The sequence below is a fragment of the Saccopteryx leptura genome, chromosome 11 (assembly GCF_036850995.1).
Source record: "Saccopteryx leptura isolate mSacLep1 chromosome 11, mSacLep1_pri_phased_curated, whole genome shotgun sequence".
NCBI classification, from domain to species: domain Eukaryota; kingdom Metazoa; phylum Chordata; class Mammalia; order Chiroptera; family Emballonuridae; genus Saccopteryx; species Saccopteryx leptura.
The window spans coordinates 46822096-46846981 of record NC_089513.1 but is presented as its reverse complement, the minus strand read 5'-3'; the positions used below and the strand labels follow the sequence as shown (position 1 = coordinate 46846981).

The following is a 24886-nucleotide window of genomic DNA, read 5'->3' as shown; positions in this document are numbered from 1 at the left end:
ACGGGATTGGACCCAAGGTCACTGGCTCAAGCAAGGGGTTACTCAGTCTGCTGAAGGCCCGTGGTCAAGGCACATATGAGAAAGCAATCAATGAACAACTAAGGTGTCGCAATGTGCAACAACAAAAAAACTGATGATTGATGCTTCTCATCTCTCCACTCCTGTCTGTCTGTCCCTGTCTATCCCTCTCTCTGACTCTCTCTCTGTCTCTGTTAAAACAAAACAAAACAAAACAAAACAAAAAACAGTCACAGGGATGTAAATTACAGCATAAGGTATATAGTCAATTATTGCAATAACTATCTATGGAGTCAAATGGGTACTAGATTTATCAGAATGACCATTTTGTAAGTTATATAAATGTCTTATCACTATGTTGTACACCTGAAAGTAATATAATATTGTATGTCAACTGTAATTGAAAAATAAAAACATTATTTTAAAAAAGCTTTTACCCTTATTCCAAAAATATTTTTTCTAAGATTGGATAGCCTACATTATAAATAGGAGTCTTGCCTTAGATACTTCTTCCCTGTTGTAATATGTTTTTTAATAATATTAGTTACTAATATTTATTAAACATATTCTATGTGTTAGTTGCTGAACTGGGCACTTTTTGTGTTTTCTTATTTAACTTATTTATTAGCTTATTAAGCCCCAATGAGGAAGGTATTACTATCCTGTTTTACAGCTGAGAAAACTGAGGTCAGTGATGTTCAGTAACTGAACCCCAAGTAAGTTTGTTTGTTTCTAACCACCTTGTACTTCCTTTAATGCCTTTTACCCAAAAGATTCCCAAGTAGATAATTAAACAAATAATTTACAAGCTTCAAGTGTGTGGGAGACTTTGAATACTAGGCATTTTCTGTCCCTTTCAATGAGCTAGTCTAAAATGCAGTAAAACGAGACTCATCTGAATCAAGTGGATGGTTTTAGAAAATGTTTACTAGATTGCCTTTTAAAATACAAAACAAAACAAGACATATACAACATTTCTCAAAATTACCCTGGCGAACTAGGTACCCTTTTTAGTAATAAAAATGTCCTTACCCATTATCCACATTCTGTACCCCTCATAGCTGATACAAAAGCCAAAATCTGGTAAAGCATTTCATTTTCATTGTGAGGTAGAAAAGGATTCTGTAAATCTCTATGAGTCTAACAAGCCTTGAGTTTTGTTAGTCCTCTATACCAAAGAAAACTCTGAATGTTTACATTGAAAGATACTCTGTAGAAACAGCACTTCAAACCCCAACAAAGACTAAATGCTAAAGGACAGTTGACCACCAGGAAAGTAGGTGTACCATGTGTTAAAGCCCAAGAAGGTGCTATACTGTTTGATGATCAGGTCAATTTATGACTGTGGCTATTATCTTAAAAAAAAAAAAAAAGAATATAAACATAAACATGTTAGTAATAGTTAATTCATTATTTTGCTTGCAGGACTTTCCTCTTAATTTCTGTTATTCTCTAGGAGCTTTGCTTTACTTATTTAAGAAATATTGTGTGTTAGATGAAAATTTCACTGAAGAATGAACTATTGTTCATTTAAACTGTGACCAGAGTTATGAGCACGTAAAACTTAATTTTTCATCCATTGTTTTATCTCCAGGGAAAATGTTAAAATTATATTTAGGTCTGATCACCAAAAATATCTTCACTATTTTAGCTGTGATAATCAGTCATAACCCATGCCCCTCCAAAAAACCCCACAAACATAAAAAAAATAAAAACCCACCACCAAACACTTGAAAGCTAGGTGCCACATAATTTAAACGAAAATTAATTTTGTCCTGATAATAACTTAAACTTAGGATTTAAATTATGCCTTCTAAAGCCAAGATTTAAAGAAACAGTAACAACTATTTTGTATTTCTAATAAGAGCAAATTAAAAACACTCCGAAACCGTTTAAGTAAGAAGAAGAAAAAAAAAGAACATGTAAAACTATAGGCCTTTAAGAAGTTAGAAGATTTAAGAAGGGAAAATAGATAGGCTTAAAAATAATAGTTGGAACATTATTAAAGGCGTTGAATGAGGATTTAACTTTCCCTTCCTTCTCTGACCAAGCACAGCAGTGCTATTAAGGGAAGTAACACCTATTTAAAGGATGTTAAGAAAGTAAAATTTTGTTTTGTTTCACACGGCTAGCCTAACATTGCAGCATGAGGTCAGTCAGATGACACCTTTGGTAATTAGGGTGGCAGATGCTGGTCTGTACCAAGCAAGTCTCAAGAGAATTTCAGGCTCTGGGCTTTAACATCTTGGTTTCTCTTTGATAATGGAGATCTTGAGAAACCTCTTTCCTTTCCCCAAACCCTTCATCTCAACATTCCTCTTCCACAATTCAGGGTCAGCAAAACCCCATTAAACTTTTTACTTACTCTTTCCTTTCATCAACTTTGTTTCTTCCAATTTCATTCTTCTACATTTGCAATCTATTTTATTCTTTACATTATTAGTCTCCTTTACCCATGTTCTCTTTTACTCTTGTTTCCCAATAATTTGTAGCCAGCATTTCATTGTTTAGTAGTTATAGACTATGCCTTGCATTTAAGAAAGAATAAGTCATTTCTCATGCATATTACTTTTGTAATACTTATATCATAGGAACCTATTAAATATTATAGCTCAGTCTCAGGCACTAACTACTTTTAAACCTTATTTGGACAGCACTCAGCTATTTGTTAAAAGCTATTTTACTTTTTAAATACAAAGACATTGCTTTCCTAGTGTATATGATTTTTTATTTTATTTTATTTAAACAATTTTTTCATTTATTAAAAATTGAATTTATTGGGCTGAATTTATTGGTTAAAAATTGAATTTGTTGGTTAACATAATTATACAGGTTTCAGGTGCCCAATTCTACAATGCATAAATTTATAGCATATTGTGTGTTCACCCCCTAAAGTCAAGTCTTTGTTCATCACAATTACCCCCCCCCTTTTACCCTTTTTCACATCTTCCCACCCCTGGCAATCATTTCCAGTGTATATGATTTTTTAATGTTGAGGTTTGTTGATTAAAAGATTTTTTTCACTGTTTTATTTGAAAACTGCCTCAGCGAACACGTAAGCCAATAGAAGAATACACATGGCAGTAACACTTAAAAATAAGAGCAACAAGGAAAACAAACCTAAATACGTAAAACTACCTGAAGGAACTTTGATTTGTGGAGTTTTAGTGTATATTTTGTCGATCTGAATTTGAAAATGGGTTATACTTTAAACCTGAATCCAGCCTCATAGTCCATTCTGCCTCATCCTTATATGAGACCCGAGTATTCTGGAAGTGACAACATAAAAACCAAGGTTAAAGTTTATCTCACAATTTCTAGGGTTCATTGTGCTGCTAGAAAATTTCCTTCAGGCACAACATCCCCTTGCAGACATAGGTATTATTCTCATGATCTCTCCTTTTCTAGAAACTACAGATTATTTATAACGTTTTGATACTGAGAGAATCATTTTATGATTTGAGTGAACACATGTCCCCAGTAGTGTGTCCTAGAATCATTTTTCCATTCATTCTACTAGTGTGTCTTGAGATACATGTACACATGATACAGATGTGAACAAGACACCACAGTCCCTGATTTTACAAAAGGATTCATTCGGACACTCACCTGCTTGACATCCACAAGGGACTCTGATCATTTCTCTGCTAGAGAATCCAGCTAGAACCATCTTGAGTTATGCTTGCAAATGTACTGGAAAGAGTATGAAGCCTTTGAACCCATTCAGGTTGTTTCTAGTCCTGCTTCCACAAAATAGTCATTTTTTGGGTTCATTCTCTCCTTACAAAAACTCACCTTAACCATTAATAACAATAATCATGTAATATAATAGTGGCCAATAATTAATTTGCATTTACTATATATTCCAAGTATTGTGCAAAGTGTCTGACATGTATTTTCTCACTTGATCCTTAAAACAATCTATATAAGGGATGTACTGTTATTGTTATCACCTATTATACAAATAGGGAAACTGAGGCTTGGAGAGACTGCAAAACTTTGCCAAGGTCGTGCCGAGTAAGTGATCAAAAATTGAACTTGGATCTGTTTGACTTCAACATGCCAATTCTCCTTTTCCTATTTCCCATTCTGTGCTCTAATTAAAAACTGATACAGATGTTTTCCCCCCATCATATGAATCATGAACACAACTATTCAATCTAGAATTTAAAACATAAACTTCTGAGGGATATCTCTTTCTTTTTTTTTTATAAATTTTTATTAATGTTAATGGGATGACATTAATAATTCAGGGTACATATATTCAAAGAAAAACATGTCTAGGTTATCTTGTCATTAAATTATGTTGCATACCCCTCGCCCAGAGTCAGATTGTCCTCCATCACCCTCTATCTAGTTTTCTCTGTGCCCCTCCCCCTCCCCCTAAATCTCTCCCTCCCTCCCTCCTGCGTCCTCCCTCCCCCCACCCCTGGTAACCACCACACTCTTGTCCATGTCTCTTAGTCTCGTTTTTATGTTCCACCAATGTATGGAATCATGTAGTTCTTGTTTTTTTCTGATTTACTTATTTCACTCCGTATAATGTTATCAAGATCCCACCATTTTGCTATAAATGATCTAATGTCATCATTTCTTATGGCTGTGTAGTATTCCATAGTGTATATGTGCCACATCTTCTTTATCCAATCCTCTATTGAAGATAAGGGATATCTCTTTCATTGCTAGCCCCATCACCTGCCAAATTGACCAAATTTGTTGGTTAATTTTAATAGACACCTTCAGTTGTTTATCTTCTCAATTAATGTGCTACATTTTCTGTGATCTTTGAGTCACCCACCTATCATATCATATGGTTTCCATCTTCCACTGAAATACAACTTTATGCTCCCCCCCCCACTATATATTCTTTTTGAAGTAAGTGATGAATTTATTCAAAATAAATTTTTGATTCTGGTTTCTCTCCAGTTAATAAGGCAGTTCTCAACAAACTGATATCTGACCTGTTAATGATGTATCTGTACAACTGCATACATTTTACCATCCAGAGGGCCAGATTCTCCTTCACAATGCATGTCCTCACTTTCCCCCCGGTGATGGCCATCAAAGCTACTGTTCAGTTTTTTGGTAATCTCTTCAGGCAGGAGTGGGGAAAGGGATTCAGACATCTGAAGAGAAAGAAAATAAAATATTGTTTACTTCTATGATTGTCAGTAAACATTAAAGCTAAATTATTGTTACTTTTTATAATTAGGTCATTATGACATAACTAAATTTGTTTTCTATTTCAAACTCTTCATAATGTGAATGTATTTATTCTTGAACTTTATCAGTGTCTAACAGCACAAAAAATAAGAACAAAATACTAAATTTATTTGAGATGATTTACACCATGTTAATTAGCCCTTTCAAATCTACCTGAATCAAAGACTGAAGAGAATTTATTTGGTGACATTCTTTTTTTTTTTTCGGCTATCAAATTGTCAATTTTTTTTTCTTTTTTTTTTACAGAGCCAGAGAGAGAGCCAGAGAGAGGGATAGACAGTAACAGACAGACAGGAACGGAGAGATGAGAAGCATCAATCATTAGTTTTTCATTGCGCGTTGCGACACCTTAGTTGTTCATTGATTGCTTTCTCATATGTGCCTTGACCGCGGGCCTTCAGCAGACCGAGTAACCCCGTGCTCGAGCCAGCGACCTTGGGTTCAAGTTGGTGAGCTTTTGCTCAAACCAGATGAGTCTGCACTCAAGCTGGCAACCCTGGGGTCTCTAACCTAGGTCCTCTGCATCCCAGTCTGACGCTCTATCCACTGCGCCACCGCCTGGTCAGGCTGGTGACATTCTTTTACCACAAATTATGCTTGCCATAATTTCCAGCATTTACTGGAAAATAAAACAACTCTTTACTCTTTGGATGGCACATTTTGCCTATCCACAGCTTTATGATAATGTGTCAAAAATAAATGAAATTTAGCCTTAAATGGTTAGCTCAGTCAGAGCATCATCCCCAAACAACAAAGTTATGGGTTTGATCCCTGGTCAGGGCACATCTGGGAAATAATCAATGTTCATACAACTAAGTGGAATAATGAATGAATGCTCCCCCAAACTCTCTCCCTTACTCTGTCTCTTTAAAATAAACCAATATAAATAAATAAATAAATAAATACAATTTAACAGGTTAAGAAAGTTTACCTTATTTGGATATTTAAAAGAGATTTTATAATGTTCTAAATGACATGAGGAATGAGGCATGTGTGGTAGACATTGGCTAATTTTGCCTGCCTTAAATCATTTCCCCTTCTCTGAGTAATGGTATCTGGATTTTCCTTTGGAAATGTGTCCCTGTATATTCTCAGTCTCTGTGGTCTCTATGTGAGACCATGAGACTGACCCCATCTTGCCAGTTCAAAGCTTGATCATGTCATCCAAGCCTAATTAATAAGAATTTTTAGGGGAGACCCAACATGGCAACAAAGTAGGTGGAAGTTATACTCATCTCATCCTAGAACTAAATCAGAATTACAACTATTATATAACAATCAACTGAAGGTTAACTAAACAGAAGTCTTATAACTAATAACATACAGAAGAAGCCATGTTGAGACTGGTAGGAAGGACCGAGATGAAGAAGGGACTGGCTTTGCGTCCACAGACTGCAGCTGAGAATCCAGAGGGACATCTCAGCTGCAAAGGTCCCACCTGAGGAACAATGGTTCATAATTACATGCCAAGCTCTTTGTCCTGGAGAACTGGAACCAGGAAGAGAGGTCCACATAATAGCAGGCTATGAAAATCAGTGGTGATTCCATCTGCAGGGTGAGATGGTAGATCCCCAGAAACCCAGGTTAAAAGGCTAATACACAAACTCTTGTTTGTGGGCACTCATCATGAGCTCTGGTAGAGGGACTATGGCTCAGAGCAAACTGGAGTCATACAGGAAGAGATTGGGCTGTGTGGCTTTAGGGAGAGGGTTAGAGGGACAGCAGCCATTGGCCCTGTGCTGAGTTCCTCTCTCACACCCCCCACAAATGCCATCTTCCCTGGGTCAAGTATTCCCCTCTGTAGAGAATCAGTCCGAGGAATTGCATTAGCTTCACTCTATTGACTCAATGTGGCCCTGCTCTGCAAAGCTTATGCTCTGCCAAGGATTCAGCTAGTTATGGGAAGCCTGGGCCCATGTTGCAGACTTCCTTAGAAGGGTCTTGAGGAGGTCCAGGCAGACTTGTGGTGTCAGAGATACACAAGGAGAGACTGAGTTGTGTAGCTCTGGGATGAGGGTCATTTTTTACCCTGACCAGTGTCACCATTCCTGTGCTGAGCCCTCCTTCTACATGGCCAAATCTTAATTTTGTCTGATGAAATCTACTGACCTCACCCTGACAACTCCTTGAGATCCCACACCACCACACAAAAGTCCCCAGGCCCCAGGAGAATGGTAGCTGGCCTTGGGATACCATGAGACTTTTGCTGAGTGGCTGCAGACACAGCACTGGCACCCAGTTTAAATCTATATCAATCCGGTGAATACTAGTTGCCCTACCTGGTGAGTCACTGAGAACTTATCTCACACAAGTCACATACCACCAGAGGCTCTTTCAGTGGCTGAGCCTAATAGGCAGCTGGGAGCAGAGCCAGATCACAGGGATCTTGGGCCTTTTGCTGACCTGTCCCAGGCTCAGTACTAATGAAAGCTGGTCTTAGTATGCAGCTTGGACCCTCCCAATTCACACCAAGGCCAAGGAAAGGCAACCACTGACTGTGGATCACTTTTTAGCTCCTAATAGGTAGCCTAAGGGCTGGTCACAGACAGTACCTAACACTGACCTGGACCAGAGTCCCTCTTAGAGGCTCCAGAACCAGGACACCTGGTGATTGTCTGCAGACCACATCAGAGCATAACCTGATTAGCTCTACAAGTAGCACACCCAAAGGGAGATTCTGACAGACACAATCCCTGCTGGGGTGAATTTTGCTTTGTGAAGTCGACCCTGAAAGCAGGTCATACACTATGGCTGGGGTCAATCTTCACAGTCAGCCATCCTAAGGGTCAACCCCAATCACAAACAAGCCAACAGCAATCAAGATTCAGGTTTAACAGAAAGGCTCACATAGTCCACACAAGGGAAATTCCTGGAGCGCCTAGCTCAGGTGATCAGGAAGTCTACCCCACTGAGTTCCACAGGATACCTACTATATAAACCAACCTACTAAGACAGGGAGATATAGCAGATCTAGTTAATACACAGATAAAAATGTAGAGAAAAGCAGTCAAAATGAGGAGACAAAAACCATTTCCTAACTGAAAGACCAGGAGACAGCCCTAGAAAAAGAACTAAATAAAATGGAGGCAAGCAATCTATCAGGGACAGAACTCAGAACAATGGATGCTCAGAAATGTAGGGGAAAGTAAATAAACATAGTGAGAACTTCAACAAAGAGGTAGCACATATTAAAAAAAGGACGTAGAAACCCCAAAAAATACCAGTAAGAAATGACAAATACAATATCTGAAATAAAGAATAGACTAGAGGCCCGACCTGCAGTGGCGCAGTGGATAAAGCGTCAACCTGGAACTCTGAGGTTGCTGGTCCAAAACCCTGGGCTTGCCTGGTCAAGGCACATATGGGAGTTGATGCTTCCTGCTCCTCTCTCTCTCTCTCTCTCCTCTCTCTCTCAAAATGAATAAATAAAATATAAAAAAATAAATAAAAAGAGACATAAACCATTAAAAAACAATAGACTAGTGGAATTGGGCTTGCCTGGTCAAGGCACATATGGGAGTTGATGCTTCCTCTCCTCTCTCTCTCTCTCTCCTCTCTCTCTCAAAATGAATAAATAAAATCTAAAAAAATTAAATAAAAAGAGACATAAACCATTAAAAAACAATAGACTATTGGAATCAACAGCTGACTAGATAAAGTAGAGGATCAAATTAATGATTTGGAAGAAAAGGCAGCAGAAAACAATCAGAGCAGTAAAAGAAAAAAATATTTTAAAATGAGGATAGTTTAAGGGACACTTGATGTCCATCAAGTGTAACAACATCTGCATCATAGGGGTACCAGAGGAGAAGAGAGAGAGCAAAGGATTGAGAATCCATTTGAAGAAATAATGACTGAAAGCTTCCCTACCTAGTAAAGGAAAAGGACACTCAAATCCAGGAAGCACAGAGTTCCAAACAAGATGGTTCACATCAAGACACATAATAATTAAAATGGCAAAGGTTAAGACAAAGAGAGAATCTTAAAAGTACAAAGAGAAAGACTGTTAATTACCTACAGGGGAGCTTGCACAACACTATCAATTTATTTCTCAATGGAAACGTTTAAGGTCAAAAAAGGACTGGCACAAAAATATTCAAAGTGATGGAAAACAAAGACCTACAACCAAGACTACTCTAGCCAGCAAGGCTATCATTTAAACTTGAAGGAGAAATAAAGAGCTTCCAGGAAAAAACAAAAAGCTAAGAGAGTTCATCACAACCAAAACAGTATTACCAGAAGTACAAGACATGTTAAAAGGAATTCTTTAAAAAGAAGAAAGAAAGAATAAAAGAGGAGCATATATATGTGTAATAAAATGATTTAAAATTCATACCTATCTACTATCACTTTAAATGTAGTTCAGTTAAATGCTCTAATCAACAGACATATGATAGGGATGTTGAATGGATAAGAAAACATGACCCATATATATGCTGTTTACAAGAGACCACTTCAGATCAAAAGACACACAGAGACTGAAAGTAAAGAAATAGAAAAAGATATTCCATGCAAATGGAAATTTTAAAAAGCTGGGTAGTAATATTCATAACAGACAAAATAAACTTTAAAACAAAGAATATAATAAAAGACAAAGAAGGACATTACATAAAAAGATCAGTCCAAGAATAGGATATAAACTTTGTAAACATTTATGCATCCAATATAAAAGCACCTAAATATATAAAGCAAATACTGATGTACAAAAGGGGATACAGTAATATAGTCATAATAAGGGACTTTAACATCCTTGTGACATAAATGGAGAGATCTTTCAGACAGAAGATCAACAGGGAAACAGTGGCCTTAAATGACAACTAGACCAGACAGATTTAATTGATATTTTCAGAGCATTTCACCCCAAAGTAGCAGAGTATATATTCTTTCTATAAGCACATGAGACATTTTCCAGGCTAGACCACATATTAGGCCACAAAACAAGTCTTGATAAATTTGAAAAGACTAAAATTTGATCAAGCACTTTCTCCAACCCCAATAGTATAAAACTAGAAAGAAATTATAAGAAAAGAAATTTGAAAAACACACAAACACATGGAGGTTAAATAACATGTTACAAAACAATGAATGAGTTAACAATGAGATCTAAGAACAAATCAAAAAATGCCTTTGGCCTGACCTGTGGTGGCGCAGTGGATAAAGCGTCGACCTGGAAATGCTGAGGTCACCAGTTCGAAACCCTGGGCTTGCCTGGTCAAGGCACATATGGGAGTTGATGCTTCCAGCTCCTCCCCCCTCCTCTCTCTCTCCCTCTCTGTCTCTCTCTCTCCCTCTCTCTCTCCTCTCTAAAAATGAATAAATAAAATAAAAAAAAATGCCTTTGAACAAATGAAAACGGGAACACAACAACCTAAAAATCTATAGGACACAAAGAAAGCAGTCCTTAGAGGGAAATTCATAGCATTTTAGGCCTACATTAAGAAACAAGATAAATTTCAATTAAACAATCTAAATTTACACCTAAATGAACAAGAAAAAGAACAATAAACAAATCCCAAAGTTATTAGGAAGAAGGAAATAATATAGATCAGAGTGCCAATAAACAAAATAAAGTGTAAAAACAATACAAAAAAATAAATCAATGAAACAAAAAAATGGTTCTTTGAAGATATAAACAAGATTAATAAACCTTTAACCAGACATATCAAGGGAAAAAGAGAAAGAACCCAATTGAATAAAATCAGAAATGAAAAAGAAGTGAAAATTGACACAACAGAAATACAAAAGATTATATAAAATATTATGAACAACTATATGCCAACAAATTTGGACAATTTGAACAAAGTGGATAAATTTCTGGAAACACAATCTTCCAAGACTGAATCAAGAAGAAACAGAAAATCTGAACAGACCAATTACAACTAATAAAATTGAAGCAGTAATCTATAAACTTCCAACAAGCAAAAGTCCTGAACCAAGTGGCTTCACAGGTAAATTTTACTAAACATTCAAAGAAAAACTAACACCTGTCCTTTTCAAACTATTCCAAAAAATTTAAGAGAAGGGAAGACTCCCAAGCAATGAGGCCAGCAGTATCTTAATTCCAAAACCAAATAAAGACACTACAAAGAAAGAAAATTATAGGCCAATATCCCTGATGAACATAGATGCAAAAATCCACAAAAAATGTTAGCAAACTGGATCCAGCAATATATTAAACATATTGTGCACCATGATCAAGTGGTATTTATTCTGGGTATACAAGGTTGGTACAATATCCACAAATCAATTAATGTGATACACCACATAAACAAAATGAAAGATTAAAATAATATAATCATATCAATAGATGCAGAAAAAGCATTTGACAAAATCCTGCACCTATTTAAGATAAAAAGATTTTAGCAAAGTATAAATAAGGAACCATACTTCAACATAATAAAGGCAATATATGACAAACCCACAGTCAACATTATGCTCAATGGGCAAAAACTAAAAGTGTTTCCCTTATCATCAGGAGCAAGGCAGGGATATCAACTTTTACCACTCTTATTGAACATAGTATTGAAGTCCTAGCCACAGCAATCAGACAATAAAAAGGGGGGGAAAAAGCAAACGAATTGGAAAATAAGAAGTAAAACTGGCATAATTTACAGATGACATGATACTTATATGTAAAGAACCCTAAAGATTCCACCAAAAAATTACTAGAACTGTTAAATGAATTCAGTATAGTAGCAGGATACAAGCTAAATATCTAGAAATCAGTTGCTTTTTTTTTTTTTTTTTTTTTGTATTTTTCTGAAGTTGGAAACGATGAGGCAGTCAGACAGACTCTCGCATGCACCTGACCGGGATCCACCCAGCATGCCCACCAGGGGGCGATGCTCTGCCCATCTGGGGTGTCGCTCTGTTGCAACCAGAGCCATTCTAGCGCCTGAGGCAGAGGCCACAGAGCCATCCTCAGCGCCCGGGCCAACTTTGCTCCAATGGAGCCTTGGCTGCAGGAGGGGAAGAGAGAGACAGAGAGGAAGGAGAGGGGGAGGGGTGGAGAAGCCAATAGGCGCCTCTCCTGTGTGCCCTGGCTGGGAATCAAACCCGGGACTCCTGCACGCCAGGTCAATGCTCTACCACTGAGCCAACCGGCCAGGGACAGAAATCAGTTGCATTTTTATATACCAGTAATCAACTATCAGAAGGGAACTAATCCCATTTACAATCTCATTTACAACCTCACAATCCCATTTACAATTGCATCAAAAAATAAAATACCTAGGAATAAATGTAACCAAAGAGGCAAAAGACCTGTATTCCGATAATTAGAAGACACTGAATAAAAATTAAAAAAATTGAAGATATAAATAAGAGAAAGCACGAACCATGATCATGGATAGGAAGAATAAACATCATTAAAATGTCCATACTACCCAAAGCAATCTATAGTTAAAATGCAATTCTTATCAAAATACCAATGGCTATTTTCACAGAACTAATCCAAAAATTTTATGGTTCTACAAAAGGCCCCAAATAGCCACTGTAATCTTAAGAAGAACAAAATCAAAGGTACCAAGCTAGCTGATATCAAACTATACTATAAGGCTATAGTAATCAAAACAGCATGGTACTGGCATAAAAAAAGATGTATAGATCAATGGAACAGAATAGAAAGCCCCCAAAATAAACACATACTTATATGGTCAATTAATATATGACAAAGGAAGCAAGAACACACAATAGGGTAAAGATAGTCTAGTCAATAAATGATGGGAAAATTGAATAGAAACATGCAAAAAAAAAAAAACCCTGAAAAAACAAAACTAGACCACATTTTTACAAGATATACAAAAATAAATGCAAAATGAATTAAAGATTTAAATGTAGGACTCAAGACCATAAAACTCCTAGAAGAAAATATAGGCAATAAACTCTTGGACATTTCTTATAGCAATATTTTTTCTGATATATCTCCTCTGGCAAGGGAAGTAAAAGAAAAGATAAACAAATAAAACTATATCAAACTAAAAACTTTTTTCACAGCAAAATAAACTATCAACAAAACAGAAGGACAACCTTCTTCTTCTTTTTTTTTTTTTTGTATTTTTCTGAAGCTGGAAACGGGGAGAGACAGTCAGACAGACTCCCGCATGCGCCCGACCCGGATCCACCCGGCACGCCCACCAGGGGGGGACGCTCTGCCCACAAGGAGGCTATGCTCTGCCCCTCTGGGGCGTCGCTCTGTCGCGACCAGAGCCACTCCAGCGCCTGGGGCAGAGGCCAAGGAGCCATCCCCAGCGCCCGGGCCATCTTTGCTCCAATGGAGCCTCGCTGTGGGAGGGGAAGAGAGAGACAGAGAGGAAGGAGAGGGGGAGGGGTGGAGAAGCAGATGGGCGCTTCTCCTGTGTGCCCTGGCCGGGAATCGAACCCGGGACTTCTGCACGCCAGGCTGACGCTCTACCACTGAGCCAACCGGCCAGGGGACAACCTTCTTAATGAAAGGTGGTATTTGCCAATGATACATCTGATAAAGGGTTAATATCCACAATTTATAAAGAACTCATACAAGTCAGCACCAAAAAAAAAAAAAAAAAAATCCAATTTAACAATGGACAGAACCTGATAGATACTTCTCCAAAGAGGACATATGGATGGCCAATAGTCATATGAAAAGATGCTCAGACCCTGGCCGGTTGGCTCAGCGGTAGAGCGTCCGCCTGGCATGTGGGGGACCCGGGTTCGATTCCCGGCCAGGGCACAAAGGAGAAGCGCCCATTTGCTTCTCCACACCCCACTCCTTCCTCTCTGTCTCTCTCTTCCCCTCCCGCAGCCGAGGCTCCATTGGAGCAAAGATGGCTCCTTGGCCTCTGCCCCAGGCGCTAGAGTGGCTCTGGTCACGGCAGAGCGACCCCCCGGAGGGGCAGAGCATCGCCCCCTGGTGGGCAGAGCGTCGCCCCTGGTGGGCGTGCCGGGTGGATCCCTGTCGGGTGCATGCGGGAGTCTGACTGTCTCTCCTCGTTTTCAGCTTCAGAAAAATACAAAAAAAAAAAAAAAAAAAAGATGCTCAATGTCACTAATCATCAGGGAAATGCAAATTTCCAAAATGAGATACCCCCTCACACCTGTCAGAATGGCTACATCAATAAATTAATAAACAACAAGTGTTGGCAGGATGTGGACAAAAGAGAACTCTTGTGCACTGTTGGTGGGAATGCAGATTGGTGCAATCACTATGAAAAGCAGTATGGAGTTACCTCAAAATTTAAAAATGGAATTGTTTTATGACCCAGTGGTTTTACTACAGGAATTTATCCAAAGAAATTTGAAAACACTAATTTGAAAGAATATATGCATCCCTATGTCAATTGCCATGTTTTTTATGATAGCCAAGATTTGGAAACAGCCCAAGTGCCCATCAGTAGATGAGTAGATAAAAAAAGCTGTGGTACATTTACCCAATGGAACACTATTCGACCTTAAAAAAATAAAATCTCACCTTTTGCAACAGCATGGTAGACATGAAAGTATTATGCTAAGTGAAATAAGCCAGTCAGGGAAAGACACTTATCATATGATTTCACTTATATGTGGAATCTAGTAAATGAAATAAACTGACAAACAAAATAGAAACTGACTCACAGATACAGAGAACAGACTGACAGCTGTCAGAGGGGAGGGGGCCTGGGGAGCTGGGTGGAAAAGGTGAAGGGATTAAGCAAAGAAAAAAATTATATTGAATGTAAACTGTAATTGAAAAATAAAATAAATGAAAAAAGGTTTTTGTGATTGGTTCAGAGGTATGTGCCCTTCTCCAGGCCAGTGAGAGTTAACCTTGGGTTTTTTTCCAGAAGAATGTAGAAAAATACATATTCTCCCTACTGAATTTACTCAGTTATTTAGATGTAAGTGCCCAAGTTGCTATTGGTCACATTTGCTAATACTCATCATACTTTGCCTGAACTCATTCTTTCAGATGAAATCAGGGCCAAGAAATGGAGAGATAGTAACAACATTTGTGATGACGTTATTTAAGCACCTAGGTTCAAATAGGCTTCTAAACTCCCTCTATCCATGGACTCTTTACAATAGGTAACATAGTTCTCTTTTTTTAAAGCTAATTTGAATTGGGGTTTTGTCGCTTGCAACCAAAGTATTTCTAACTAATGCTGAAAGTAAAGGTAGAGAGAATCAAGAGAACTACATTATAGAGTTAATCTGTTTTCAAGGAATAATAGTCTGCTTTGGAAAGGAGACACAGCCAGCACATATAAAAATAAAGCAGATAATTAAGTGGCAAATTTTGTGGTGCAGATTCTAAATGCTATATAACTTGAATAAATGGAGAGATCAACTTTCTCTGAAGTACCTGGGAGAAGGGGTAGTAGTGAGTCATCCTTAAAGCCCAGGTAATAATTCAAATAAGGGAAAAGGTCAAGGGAGGGAATTCCAGGTAGAAAAAGCCTGAAAGCAAAATACTGACGTGCAAATGTGCATGTTGAGAGTAGGGGATAATAAAGAGATCAGTTAGACTGGAGAGGACGTATCATGTTAGAGGTCACTGAAAATAAAGATAAAGAAGAAAAATAGGACCTGGTCTTGGAGGCCTTGAATGTCCAGCAGAAAATTTGCAGCTTTGGGGACAGGCATTAGGGAACTACTATACAAACTGAAATCAGTGATTGAATATTAAACAGGAGCATTTATCCGACAATGTTGTGAATAATGGGTAGATTGGGAATATGGGAAAGACTAAAGTCAGTGTGACTAGTTAGGTCACCACTGTAGTGGTTAAACATAATAGATTTGCCAATTTATTATTATTTTAAAATTTGTTTTTAAATAATTTTGGCTCACAAGAATGATGAGATGATGAAAATTAGAGCATAGTTAAGTTATTTTTGAAGTCCTTAGTCAATGATATAGCGAATACACATTGAAAAGCCAGCTGAAATGAAATATAATGTCAGAGAACATGAGCACATTAAGCATTTGTACCAAGATCAGGATGTTCTGAAGCTTATTAACTAGTTGGGTTTTTTTTTATATATAAGCCACAAATCAACATGATTTACTTGGCTCCCAATCTGCCTACATAAACCAGTTAAAGCCACAGTCTCCATAAAGAATTTCCAACAGAAAAAAGCAAAAGCAAATTAATATATTTTTTAAAAGCAGGTTTAATTGTCTTTGAAATATCTCTCATTCATCATTGCCTTTCAATTTCCATCAATCCTTTTTAAGTTCAGACCCTCATACCTTTGCCCTGTGTCACTGAATTGAGTTCCTTCTTATTTCCTTGTCTTCTTGTTTTTTCTCTTTCCAGTGCAACCCGTGTATTGCTGCCAGATAATCTTCCTAAATTACAGCTCAGATCGTATCAATTCCCTGCTCAAAAAACTTCATTTCCCATTGCCTTCCAAAAGCTTTCAGAGGGTATTCTAGGTCATCCAGAGGTCTGTCCTCAACTTCCCTCCCCAGCCTTATTTCTCAGCCCATCCTGCTAGCACTGAGCACTCCATCAAATCAGATCATGCTTTTCTCCCTTGACAAGGTCACAGCTTTTCTGCTCTGTCTGCCTTCCTCACACAGTCCCTTCCCCTGGGAGGCTCACCTCTACGTAGATTAGTCTCTACCTGCTAAACGCCCTCATTTCCTTCCAGACTTAACATAAAACCTTTATGAAAAAAATTGTTTTAGCTCTAAAGCCTGTACCTTCTCTCTCCTCAGGGTTCCCAGAGTTTTCTGTTTTAACCTTTTAGAGCACATGTCACATCCGGTCTCATACGTGATACTTGAGTATCTCTCTTCCCCCAACTAGACAGTATAGCACTACTATAAACTTCGCTTTTACTTTAGTCAATATTTACATGCATGTAGTTTGAAGAGCCAAAGAGTTCTATTAAGGCTTATTAGGAAAAATAGCTTACCCCTCCCCATTACTTCCCCTCTTACCTAATAATTTTGCTACTTATCTCTTTTTATCTAAGTAATATACTTATACTGCTATTTTATGATTTTTCAGTTGTAGACATCATGACTTGAACTCCATTATGAATGAAAAAGATTGAACTATCACGCTGCCCCATGTTCCTATAACATAATACTTGCATCCTTCCCATCCCCATCCTCCCAATTCAGTTATATTGTAATTTTTGTTATATCCATGGTAAGCATACATATCCTTATATATAATAAATATATATTGCACAAATACTATTCATAGCAGAGTCATATAGGAAACTACTATTACTTTTCCTTTTCTGTATAACTCTTTAGTTTCTTTAGGACTAATCATTGTATATAGTTTCTTTTGTTTGCTTTCTTTTCTATATTTTCACTAATCCAGCCCCCGTGTCTTCACTAATTGTCTAAATCTCTTCACATATCACATGCATCAGGCATTCCATCAATTTAATTTTCTTAAGAAGCCTTCTTTGGGCTTTCTGGCTTGTTCCAATTTGGACCAATTGCCATCTATCCTTGGTAAGTAGGCATTATCTTGGTATATTTTTTCATCATCACTGAGGATTCTAATGGCCTCTCTATTGTATTGGGTCTATTGTTTCCTATAGCCTTTTTCTTGCTTGTTTGTGGTTTACCCCTATGTTTTAACGAAGTACGTCCTCTGGTAGTTTTCTCAGGAAAAAATACATGAAAGGTAAATCTTTGAGACCTAGCATGAATGAAAAAATCTTTATTTGATCTTCCCATTTGAGTGATAGTTTACCTGGGTCTAGACTATCACTTAGAAAAATAGTTTTCCTTTTAAAATTTGAAGCCATTTGTCCATTATCTTCTAGATTTCAGTATTGCTTTCAAAAAGTTTAAATTTATTCTGGTTTTTAATCCTTTGCATATGACCTGTTTTTTTTCTCTCTCTCTGTCTAATAGCTTGTAGAATTCTCTTTATCCTTAATTTGAATAAATTTCACAATAATATGCTTTATGGTGTGTGTTCTTATTCATAATGCTGGGACTCTTTAATTAACACTTTTGTATCTGTCACTTCTAGAAAAAGTTTTTAAATTATTTCTTTAATGATTTTCTTCCATTTATTTTCTTTATTCTCTTTCTATTAGATTGTATATTGGATATTTAGGACTGGTCTTCTAATTTTCCTAACTTTTCTTTCTAATTTTTCATTTCTGCCTTTTTGTTCTACTTTCTGGAAGAGTTTCCAAATTTCATTTTCCAGTTTTTTAATTTAGATTTTTATTTATACCACCACATTTTTAATTTTAAGAGTTTTCTTTAATCATTCTTTTAAAAATATTTTTTATATCTTCTCCTATCTCTCTGAAGGTAATTCTTTGACATTTTCAGCTCTATACATAGACATTTTCTCTAAGTTTCTTTTCCCATTTATTTGTTTTGGTTTTTTTTTTTGTTTTTTTTTTCTTTTTCCTGAAGCTGGAAATGGGGAGAGACAGTCAGACAGACTCCCGCATGTGCCTGACCGGGATCCACCTGGCTCGCCCACCAGGGGCGGGACGCTCTGCCCACCAGGGGGCGATGCTCTGCCCCTCCGGGGCGTAGCTCTGCCGCGACCAGAGCCACTCTAGCGCCTGGGGCAGAGGCCAAGGAGCCATCCCCAGCGCCCGGGCCATCTTTGCTCCAATGGGGCCTTGGCTGCGGGAGGGGAAGAGAGAGACAGAGAGGAAGGAGGGGGGGGTGGAGAAGTAAATGGGCGCCTCTCTTATGTGCCCTGGCCGGGAATCGAACGCGGGTCCCCCACACGCCAGGCCGATGCTCTACTGCTGAGCCAACCGGCCAGGGCCTGTTTTGGTTTTTATATTTTCTTTTTCTTTTCTTTTTTAAAATTTTTTAGTGAGAGGAGGGGAGGTAAAGACAGATTCCTGCATGCAACCCACCAGGATCCACCAGGCAAGCCCACTAGGGGGCGATGTTCTGCCCATCTGGGGTTCTTGCTCTGTTGCCACTGGAGCCATTTTTTTTTTGAAGCACCTGAGGCGGAGGCCATAGAGTCCTCCTCAGTGCCCCAGGCCAACTCACTCCAATCGAGCCATGCTGCAGGAAGGAGAAGAGAGAGAGAGAGAGAGAAGTGAGAGGGGGAGGAATGGAGAAGCAGATGGGCACTTCTCCTGTGTGCTATGACTGGGAATTGAACCCAGGACATCCACATGCAGGGCCAACACTCTACCATTGAGCCAACTGGCCAGAGCCTTGGTTTTTATCTTTCATCTCAAAGACTTTTCTCCAATATCTAGTGATCATTAAGTTATTAGTTCACATTTAAGAGAATAGCACTAAGAAGCTTATAGAAGTCTTTGAGGACATGGTAAGGCTCTAACATAGGTTGATTTGCCTAGTACAATTATTTGAGGAATCTTTGCAGCAGTATCTTTAGGTCTTTCTTCTCGGAATGATTAGCTTTCCTCAGAGAATAACTTCCGACCACCTTCCTAGAGGGTATTAATGTCCACATGCTAGTATTCATTGAGCTTAATGGGGAAAGAGGACTTACAGGATTCTGTATACATTTTACAAATATTCACTTAATACCTCTGTCTTCAGAATAATACCCCCACCATAGCTGTGCCTGGTGTGCCTCAAACCTAGGACTCTCTAATTCACCCTCTTCAAAGAATAAACCCCCATTATTTTGCCAGGTAAGAGAAGACAGTCATCCAGCTATGTGAAATTGAAGAGGAGATCTAGTATTTTAACTGGTTTACAGAGTTTCAGTTTCAACTTAGCTTCCTATTTAGAGTCCCAACTTCTAACCATACCTGATGCCACCAATTCCCAAGTCTTTCAGAAGGTATTTGTAAATTGGGTTGCTTCTAGGCTCTCCCCAGTGCTGGTTTAGGAATTAGGTTCCTCAATCTGCTAGATCAGTTGCCATACATCCATCTCTTTCTAGATTTCGAAATTTTGTTCCTGTTGTCTCCTCTCTGGTACTTTATGTCCCTATGGATTTCTGTCTTTAGAAAAATAATTCCTTTATTGTTCTTTTATAGGGTTTCAACAGGATGCAAAAATAAATGAATGAAAGAAGGGTCCAGCTTTCAAGTGACAGCGATGCAAGATGGCAGTCACCACAGGCTCATACAAATGATGAAAATCAAATATACAGTCTTTTTTATTTTTACTAGCTAGAGAAAGAGGTGGGGGGGGGGACAGACAGGAAGGGAGAGAGATGAGAAGCATCAGTTCATAGTTGCAGCACCTTAGTTGTTCATTAATTGCTTTCTCATACGTGCCTTGAGTGGGACACTCCAGTGAGCCAATGACCCCTTGCTTAAGCCAGTGACCTTGGGTTTCAAGCCAGCAACCTTTGGGCTCAAGCCAGTGACCATGGGGTCACGTGTATGATCCCATGCTCAAGCCAGCAACCATGCTCAATCTGGATGAGCCTATGCTCAAACCAGCAGCCTTGAGGTTTTGGATCCAGGTCCTCAGCATCCCAAGTGGACACTCTCTCAACTGTGCCACAGCCTGGTCAGGCTGTATATACAGTCTTTAAATAAAATGTGGACCTAAATACCCAGAAACACCCTCCTTTGTAACATCTGCAACAAAAATTAATATAATAGTTAATAGTTCTGATAGAGTGGTGGATCCAAGAGCCATATCACTGCTAGCAAAATGGCAGATGTATATAGCGTCAAAATTGTCCTGCAGGAGCTTTGGCACCTAATGATGTTTAAAGAAAATATAAAGCTCCATCAGCCATGTGAAGAACAGTGTTATAGCAATTAATAATAAAAACAACAACAACAACAAAACAAACGAACCACAGGCTATCCACTTCCCCCCATCCAATTTAAGCAGTCTTTATTTTTCACAGTAGTAAATTTGTAGACCTCAAAGTACTAGAAAAAAAACTCCCATTCAAAAGTAATTTATCTTAAGATACTTTGAATGATACTATCTTTTGTGTAATAGCACAAAAAGTTGTGCTATTACAAAAATAAATAATTCAGTTGAATTTGTCATTTTTACCCATAAATAGACTTTGTTTGAAATATTCTATTCTCCTTAAAACTATGATTTTGTTGTTCTGTTTTTGTACACAACTAGATGTCAAATTTGGAATTTTCCACCAGTGACCATGCTTCATTTTATGGTATTAGATAAACCATTGGTCTACCACTATGACTTTAGTTTGGGTTTAGTCAGAAATTTGGGATGCAAACTCCAACATAGACAGGAACACACATCTGGCCCTGGTCCTAGTCATATCTTTCTAAACTTCTTTAACGTTCAAATTCTAGGCTGCCTCTGAGAACAAGGTGATATGTTCAGGTGTGGCTCTAGCTGTTTCAAATAAGAAGCTGATAGTTTGGACTTCAGTTTTGCTATAGTTAGAGCTGGTTATAGCTAAAGAATGAGATTAGAAAGTTGGGGAGAGGCGTTTACTTCGCATTTCACATCCCTTATATGCTTTTTTGCTATATGTATATATTAAATTTACAAATATAAATTACAGTTTTTACAGACCAATTTATTCATTAAAAAAAAATTTTTTTTATGGCAAGCTATGTGCCAGGAACTTGGGGATAAAACAGATGGGATCTTATTCCAATGGGAAGCTTGAATTTTAGTGGATAGCAAACACTTACGTGGCACTAATTATGAGTCAGTCACTATTCTAGTCATTTAAACAGTATTTTTATTAATCCATCTCCATTTTTAAACAGCTTTACTAAGCTATAATTAACATACATAAAATTCCACCCACTGAAAGTGTACAATTTAATGGCTTTTAATGTGTTTATACAGTCGTGTAGCCATCACCACAATCAATTTAGAATATTTTCGTCACTTCATGAAGAAGCTCCATACCCCTTAGCTGTCACTGTCTAGTTTCCTTATACCCCCAGTCCTAAGCAATCATAAATATACTCTCTGTCTCTATAGATTTACCTGTTCTGGACACAGCACATAAAAGAAATCATACAATATGTGATTCTTTGTGACTGGCTCCTTTCACTTGGTATGTTTTCAAGATTCATTCATGTTGTAGCATATATCAGTACTCTATTCTTTTTTATTGCCAAACGATATTCTATTGTGTTGCTGTAACTCATTTTGTTTATCCATTCATCAGTTGATGGACATGTTTTTTGTTTCTATTGAATATTTTTGGCTACTATGAATAATGCTGCTATGAACATTCATGTGAAAGTTTTTATGTAGATGTATATTTTTATTTCTCTTTGGTATATTACTGGAAGTAGAATTGCTGGGTCATATGGTAACTCTATGTTTAATTGTTTCAAGAACTACTACCAAACTATTTTCCAAAGTGGCTGCACCATTTTACATTCCCCTCCAGCAGCGTATGAGGATTCCAATTTCCTCACATTTTCACCAACATTCGTTATTGTCCACTTTTTTATTGTAGCCATGTTAGTGGATGTGAAGTAGTATCATACTGTGGTTCTGATTTCTAGTTTCTTGGTGGCTAATGATGTTGAACAACATTTTTTGTTTGTTTGTTTTTTCGGTTTTTTTTTTTTTTGAACAACATTTTATGTGCTTGTTGGCCATTTATCTTGTTTGAAGAAATGTCTGTTTAGACCATTAGCTTACTTTTCAATGGGTTATTTATTTTTTCATTATTGGTTGTATGGATTCTTTATCTATTTTGGAGACAAGTTCCTTAACAATACATGATTTGTACACATTTGCTCCAATTTTGTGGGTTGTCTTTTCACTTTCTTAGTTTTGTCCTTTGAAATACAAATATTTTAAATTTGGTGAATTCAGATTTATCTATTTTTTTGCTTATTGCTCATGTTTTTGGGGTAATCTATATTCACTTTAAAGGTGGGAAAACTGAGACTCAAATTTGCTTAATGTCATATAGAATGAGTAAGTAGGAGAGATGGGGTTCAAACAGAAAATCTGGTTCCAAAGTTCTATGCACCTAACGGCCTCACCATGTTTCCTCTTGGCGAGAGTCTGATTTCTCCAAATTTATTTTATAATTTTAGAAGTAACCCCTTTAACTAGAATTCTAAAGTTACATTTGTATCATATAGATGTATGCTGTGTGGCAGGCAACATGGATGAAGTACCAGGCCATTCTTGTTATAAGTTTATCTCTTCAAATTGTGTTTGTTTTTTTTTTTTTTTTTACCATAAGAACAACTTAATTCTCATCATGGCTAATAATAAAAGAGTAAAATTAAATGACACCACTGCTGAATAGTTAATCTTACTATAATTTATAATGTGTTTGTAATATAAATGGGCAATAAGCATGACTCAGATTTACTTGTCCAGCCATATCTACTTCTACCCTCCAATCACATTAATTGCCTTCTGACAGAGACAGAAAGAGAAACACAGAGAGAGGGATGGATAGGGACAGACAGGCAGGAAGGGAGAGAGATGAGAAGCATCAGTTCTTCATTGCAGATCCTTTGTCTCCTTAGTTGTTCATTGATTGCTTTCTCATATGTGTCCTGACGGGGGAGCTACCTTGAGTGAGTGACCCCTTGCTTAAGCCAGAGACCTTTGGGCTCAAGCCAGCGACCATGGGGTCATATCCATGATCCCACGCTCAAGCCAGCGAACCCTTGTTCAAACTGGTGAGCGCATGCTCAAGCCAATGACCTTGGGGTTTCAAACCTGAGTCCTCCACATCCCAGTCTGATGCTCTATCCACTGTACCACTGACTGGTCAGGCTAAAGTGTGTTATGTCTTATTTTTGTTATGCCCTACAGCAGGGGTAGTCAACCTTTTTTATACCTACTGCCCACTTTTGTATCTCTGTTAGTAGTAAAATTTTCTAACCGCCCACTGGTTCCACAGTAATGGTGATTTATAAAGTAGGAAAGTAACTTTACTTTATAAAATTTATAAAGCAGAGTTACAGCAAGTTAAACCATATAATAATAATTACTTACCAAGTACTTTATGTTGGATTTTCGCTAAGTTTGGCAGAATAAATCTTTATAAAACAACTTACTATAGTTAAATCTTTTTATTTATACTTTGGTTGCTCTGCTACCGCCCACCATGAAAGTTGGAATGCCCACTAGTGGGCGGTAGGGACCAGGTTGACTACCACTGCCCTATAGCAATCAAGAATTGGGGCATCTCAAAGAATTAATAAAATGATGTTTCCTGAAACTGGAATGGACAGCTTACCTCCTTTGCTTCAAATCTTGTCCCTTTTTCAATATTCACCTCCTGTTCCATTTTCTTTATAAAGTTTTCTCTTATGACTGAAACTCGTAGTTCTTCCCTTCTTCAACAAATTTGTTTCAGTTAAAGTCCAAGGTCTTCAAGTCAGCACTTGATCATATATACGTACAGCCTTGTATTGTTCATAGTTGCTTTCAATGTTAGACTTATCTCACCTTCTTTAGATTGTAAATCCCTTGAAGGGAGGAACCTTACACACCTTTACACATCTTCTATAATCCCATAGTTTCTATAGCAGTGCTGAGAACATGGTATCTACATAATGAACACACACTGATTTTTTTTGTGGGCAAAAGCAATGAGTTGGCCTGACCTGTGGTGGCGCAGTGGATAAAGCGTCAACCTGGAAACGCTGAGGTTGCCGGTTCAAAACCCTGGGCTTGCCTGGTCAAGGCACATATGGGAGTTGATGCTTCCTGCTCCTCCCCCTTCTTTCTCTCTCTCTCTCTCTCTCTCTCTCTCCTCTCTATAATGAATAAATAAAATCTTAAAAAAAATTAAAAAAAAAGC

General features: G+C 37.8%; 1 pseudogene; it reads left to right on the top strand.

The window, feature by feature from the left end:
• Nucleotides 1-20551: 20551 nt before the first annotated feature.
• Nucleotides 20552-20916, top strand: LOC136383448 (ubiquitin-conjugating enzyme E2 variant 1 pseudogene; annotated as a pseudogene).
• The last annotated feature ends 3970 nt before the right edge of the window (nucleotides 20917-24886 follow it).